We start from the raw sequence: 6,405 nt of genomic DNA, 5'->3' as shown, positions 1-6,405 counted from the left end.
GTAATGACTTCTTTTCCTCTGAGTAGATACCCAGTACTGGGATTACTGGATCAAATGGTAGTTCTACTTTTAGTTCTTTAAGGAATCTCCACACTGTTTTCCATAGTGGTTGTACTAGTTTACATTCCCATCAGCTGTGTAAAATTGTTCCCTGTTCACCACATCCTTGCCAACATCTATTTTTTTTTTAATTTTTTGATTATGACCATTCTTGCAGGAGTGAGGTGGTATCATATTGTGTTTTGATTTGCATTTCCCTGAAAATCAATTCTAGGTTACCAACTTTTAGGTATTTCTTTGAACCATCCATTCTTCAGCATTTTGTAGAATAAATTCATATGAGTGGAATTACTACCAAGTCAAAAAGTATGCAAACTTCTAATGGTATTTTCTGAAACTTTTTGAGTACTGATGGGAGTATAAATTTAGAGTACCTTTGTGGGGGATATTCTGGCAGTATTTACTGAGATTAAGAATGCACATATATCTGATCCAGTAATTCCACCTCCAGGAATTTATCCTATAGGTATTCTCACCCATGTGTATAATAATATATGTTCAAGGCTATTAGTGGCAGGACTGTGTGTCATAAAAATTAGAATTAACCAAAATGGCATCTCTACAGGGATACCTAAATAAATTGTGGCACACTGATAAAATAGATTGCTATGTATCTGAAAAAAGAATGAGAAAGCATACTGTATCTGTAGAAAGATAACTGATAACACTGGTTGCCTTTGGGAAGGGGAAACTGTAACTGGGGAACAGAGGTGGGAGAATTTTCATTGTAGTCATTTGTGTCCTTTATGTTTTGAACCAAAAGAAGGTATTATCCACTCAAAAATAGATTTGAAACTTCTTAAATGTCACTGAAATGAAAACAATAATTCAAAACACAATTTTAGAATCTAAACCTTTCACTTTACATAAAAAAACTGACACAGCGGTAAAGTGATTTGTCCATGTACAAATAGTTAAGTTATAAATGACTGTATTTATAAATTCCAATAAGAAGAATCCCAGATCCCAAAGGTTCTCTTTGCCCATACCAAGGGTTGAGGATGATGTGGAGGAACTAGAACTCTCATAGCCTGCTGGTGAGACTGCAAAATTGTACAACTACTTTGGAAAATGTTGTTTTGTTTTCCTTTTGATTCAATTCAGGGAAGAGTTAACGTTTTGGAAAATTTTTGACAATTTCTTAAAAAGTTAAACATGTGACCCAGTCATTCCACTTCTAGGTACTTACCCAATAAATTAAAGCATATGTCTACATATAGCAGCTTTATAAAATCACGGCAAAAATTTGAAACAACCCAAATTTCCATCAACAAGTGAATGGATAAGTAAATTGTTGCATAGCCATACAATGGAATACAACTCACCAACAAAAGGAACAAATTGATAACATAAGCAACAAAATAGATGAATCTCAAAATACTTATGCTGAGTGAAATAAGTCAGACAAAAAGTATACACTCTGATTCCGTGTATACAAAAATAGAAAATACAAACTAATGTATAGTAAAAAAATAAATCAGTGGTTCCCTGGAAACTTGGAGTGGGATATGTGGAGGAGGTGGAATGGAAGGGAAAGATTACAGAGAGGCCCGAGGAAACCTTGGGGGTGATTCATGTGGTTTCATAGGTGAATACATATAGGAAAATTAATAAAAGTATGTGCTTCTATAAAGAAATACCTGAAGGTAGGGGGCAAAAAAGTATATACTTCTAAATGTGTGCAGTTTAAACATTAAAGGAAAAAAAACCTCCAAAATACAAACAGCATAGGAGACATGCAAACCCAAGGCCACTGTGGTTGGCTGGTACTGAGAATAGAACTCAAGTTTAATCAAGTTGGTGATTTTTTAGCCTGGTGAATACAATGAGAGATTTCTACTTTTCTCCACCTAGGTATGTCATGGCCCTTTTGCACTTCCTTCATTTGACAAGAAATCTTAAAACCTTCCCTTTAACATCGGTCAGGAAGTAGATAGGCCCAGTATATTACTTTTCAGTGTTAAATATAAATGGAAATCCTACTTTTAACAATTTACCTAAGTCAATTTATGTACCCCTTCTTTAATATCTGAGCATTTCTCACGTAACTTTTTGAAACACCAATGCTATTAAGTTGAAATTTTTACTGTAATGACTGAGGTAGTCATCACTCTTGGGTATGACCTTCATTTGTTATTAAACTCTTTCATATACCTTTAATATCCCAAGATTACTGTGTTATAGTTTTATTACGCTTTATCTGATCCACTGTGTCTCCAGCCTTCCCATCTGTTTTCTTCTCAAGGTTCTCTCCCTCCCTCATTGCCCGTAGCAAGTTTCATCTCCTTTTAGTCTTCTCTTGGGGCACTTCCTCAAACCTTTCATTTCACTTGGCCTCTGAAGGTTCTACTGAGCTCTATCTTACTGGTAATAAAGACATAAATAAGAGAGATAAGGAACTTGCTGATTTCAAAACCAATTGGTCTCATGTCTAAAGACTAATTGCTGTTGTCTAAGACAGTCCTAATAAAAGGACTTTACATGGAGAAATCGGTGGTTCCTTTTTTTTTTCATTCACTGGCTCCTTCAATAAATACTGATAGAGTGCTTTCTATATGCATACCCTGCTCTGGCATAGTAGCATTTTAGCACAATGGACTCAATGTAGCAGTAATAATAGACTTCAAAAATAAACCATAGTTCTTTGAGGAGATCAATAAAATTGATAAACCTGTATCCAGGCTGATCAGGAAATAAAGATGAAGACATAAACTACCAGTATCAGGAATGAGGGTCGTGATCACTACATACTGTACCTATAGCTCTTACAAAGATAGGGCGGCCAGGCGTGATGGCTCATGCCTGTAATCCCACCACTTTGGAAGGCTGAGGCAGGCAGATCATCTGAGGTGAGCAGAGTTTGAGACCAGCCTGGCCAACCTGGCAAAACCCCATCTCTACTAAAATTACAAAAATTAGCTGTGCATGGTGGCATGTGCCTGTAGTCCCACCTACTTTGGAGGCTGAGGCACAAGAATCACTTGAACCCAAGAGGTGGAGGTTGCAATAAGCTGAGATTGCCCCACTGTACTCCAGCCTGGGCAACAGAGTGAGACTGTCTTAAAAAAAAAAAAAAAAAAAGGAGTATCATGTCATGAACATCTTTATGCCAATATATTTGCCAACTTAGCTGAAATAGAAAAATTCCTTGAAAGACATGAATTACCAAAGCTCACTGGAGAAGCTGATAACCTGAATAGCTCTATATCTATAAAGAAATGGAATTGATGTTAATAAAAACTTCCCACAAAATAACTCCAGATCCAGCTGGCTTCAGTAGTGAAGTCTACCAAACACTTAATGAAGGAATAATGTGATTCAAACTGAAGAAGATTGCTTCTAAGTCACTCTACAAGATCAGCATTACTATGACACTAAAACCAGACAAAGGCATTTCAAGAGAAGAAAACTAAAGACCAATATCTTTCGCGAAAATACATGCAAACATTTTAAACAAAATTTCAGTAAATAAAAGTCAACAACATATTAAAAGGATAATACAACATGGGCCAAGTGGGATTTATTCTAGGAATACAGAATTGGTTTAATATTTTTAAAAAATCAGTGAGGCACAGTGGTTCATGCCTGGCATTCCAGCATTCTGGGAGGCTGAGGCAGGAGGATCACTTGAGCCCAGGAGTTCAGGGCCAGCCTGGGCAGCATAATGAGAATGAGTCTCTACAAAAAATGTTTTTAATTAGCTAGGTGTGGTGGTGCATGTCTGTAGTCCCAGCTACCTGGGAGCCTGAGGTAGGAGGATTGCTTGAGCTCAGGAGTTCAAGGCTGCAGTGAGCTATGGTCATGCCACTGCATTCCAACCAGGGCAACAGAGTGAGACCCTGTCTCAAAAACAAAATAAAAACCAATGTAATTTACCATATTAATAAGTTAAAAAAGAAAAACCTTATGAGGCAGAAAAAACATTTGACAAAATCTATCTGTTCTCAATAAATACTCTCAACAAAGTAAGCAAGCATAGAATGGAACTTCTTCAACTGATAAAGGACACCTATGTAAAACCTATAGTTAACATCATATTTAATGATGAAAGACAATGTTTTTCCTCAAGTTATTGATTGATTGATTGATTGATTGATTGAGATGGAGTCTCACTCTGCTGCCCAGGCTGGAGGGCAGTGGTACAATCTTGGCTTACTGCAACCTCTGCTTCCCTGGTTCAAGTGATTCTCCTGCCTTGGCCTCCCAAGTAGCTGGGATTACAGGCACCTGCCACTACGCCCTATTTTTTAGCACTACGGCTAATTTTTGTTTTTTGTTTTTTTTTTTCTAGAAGAGACGGGGCTTCACCATGTTGGTCAGACTGCTCTCGAACTCCTAATGTCAAGTGATCTGCCCGACTTGGCCTCCCAAAGAGTTGGGATTACAGGCATGAGCCACCATGCCAGGCCTTCCTAAAGATTAGGAATGAGACAGATACCTACTCTAACTGGCTGCTGCATTTTTTTTTTCTTTGCTTCTTTTCTTTCCCTGAGACAGGGTCTGACTATGTTACCAGGCTGTAGTGCAGTTGTTGGATCACAGCTCACTGCAGCCTCCATCTCCTGAGCTGATGCCGTCCACCCGCCTCAGCCTCCCAATTACCTATGAGTACAGGCCCGCGCCACCATGCCTGGCTAATTTTTGTAGTTTTTATAGTTATAGGGCCCCACTATGTTGCCCAGGCTGGGTTTGAACTCCTGTGCTCAAGTAATCCTCCCATCTTGACCTCCCAAAGTGCTGAGATTACAGGCATGAGCCACCACACCTGGCCTCTCACCACTTCCATTCAACATTGTACTAGGAGTTCTAGCCAGAGCATTCAGGTAAGAAAAAGAAACCATATAGGTATCTAGACTGGCAAGTTTAGCAAGATTGTGGGATGCAAGTTTAATATACAGAAATCAATTGGATTTCTATTCACTAGCAATAAAGAGTGAATAATTGGAAATTTTATAATACCATTTACAGTACCATAAAAATATGAAATATATTGGGATAAATCTGACAGGATGGGAAAGACCTCTGTATTGAAAACTGCAAGATATTGCTGAGACAAAGACAGTCTTTATGAGGGACTATACCTTGTTCATGGATCATAAAACTTAGTATTGTTGAGATTCTTTGCTCCTCAAATTCAGTGCAATGCCAATAAAAATACCAGCAGGCATCTTGTAGAAATTGACAAGCTAATTATAAAATTCTTTTGGAAATACAAAGGACCTAGAGGAGCCGAAAAGAACTTTGAATAAGAACTAAGTTGAAAGCTTAGCATTACCTAATTTCAATAATTATCATCAAGCTATAGTAATCAACAACAGGGTGGTATTGGAATAAGATGGACAAATAGAGCAATAGAACTGAATAGCCAAAAACAAGCTCTCATATATATGGATAAGTGATCTTTGACAAAGGTGCCCAGGCAATATGGTAAAGATAAGTCAGCCTTTTAAGGAAATGGTACAGGGCGAGCACAGTGGCTCACGCCTGTAATCCTAACACTTTGGGAGCCCAAGGCAGGCGGATCACTTGAGGTCAGGAGTTAGAAACCAGCCTGGCCGACATGGTGAAACCCCGTCTCTACTAAAAAAAAACCACAAATATTAGCCAGGCATTGTAGTGGGCACCTGTTATCCCAGCTACTCAGGAGGCTGAGGCAGGAGAATCGCTTGAACCTGGGAGGCTGAGGTTGCAGCAAGCCAAGATCAGGCCATTGCACTCCAGCATGTGCAACAGAGCGAGACTCCGCCTCAAAAAGGAAAAGAAAAAGAAAAAGAGAGAAAGAGGGAGGAAGGGAGAGAGGGAGGGAAGGAAGGAAGGAAGGAAGGGAGGAAGGGAGGGAGGGAAACAGTTGGACATCCATATGCAAAAAAAATGGAGGGGAAACAGTTGGACATCCATATGCAAAAAAATTAATTTGGATCCCTACCTTGCAAGATATATGAAAACAAAGTCGATCACAAACTTAAATAGATCACAACATGGATCAGAAAACCTAAAACTATAAAGTGTCTAAAAGAAAATAGGAGAAAATATTTGTGACCTTTTGCCTAACTGGGTTAGGCAAAGATTACTGGATACAACATCAAAAGCATAAAGTAACAAATTGATAAATTGGACTTTACCAAAATGCAAAACTTTGGTACTTTAAAAGACACTGTTAAAAGAATAAAAACACAAGAAACAGACTGGGAGAAACTATTTGCATATTACACATCACATAAGGACTTCAGAATATATAAAGAACTATCAAAACAGGGAAAAAATGCAATTTCTAAAAAATAGACCAAGGATGTGAACATATACTTCAACTAAGAAGATATATGGATGGCAATTATGCACATTAAA

The sequence above is a fragment of the Piliocolobus tephrosceles genome, chromosome 6 (genome assembly GCF_002776525.5).
Source record: "Piliocolobus tephrosceles isolate RC106 chromosome 6, ASM277652v3, whole genome shotgun sequence".
Taxonomy (NCBI): domain Eukaryota; kingdom Metazoa; phylum Chordata; class Mammalia; order Primates; family Cercopithecidae; genus Piliocolobus; species Piliocolobus tephrosceles.
Note: the sequence above shows the minus strand (reverse complement) of the source record.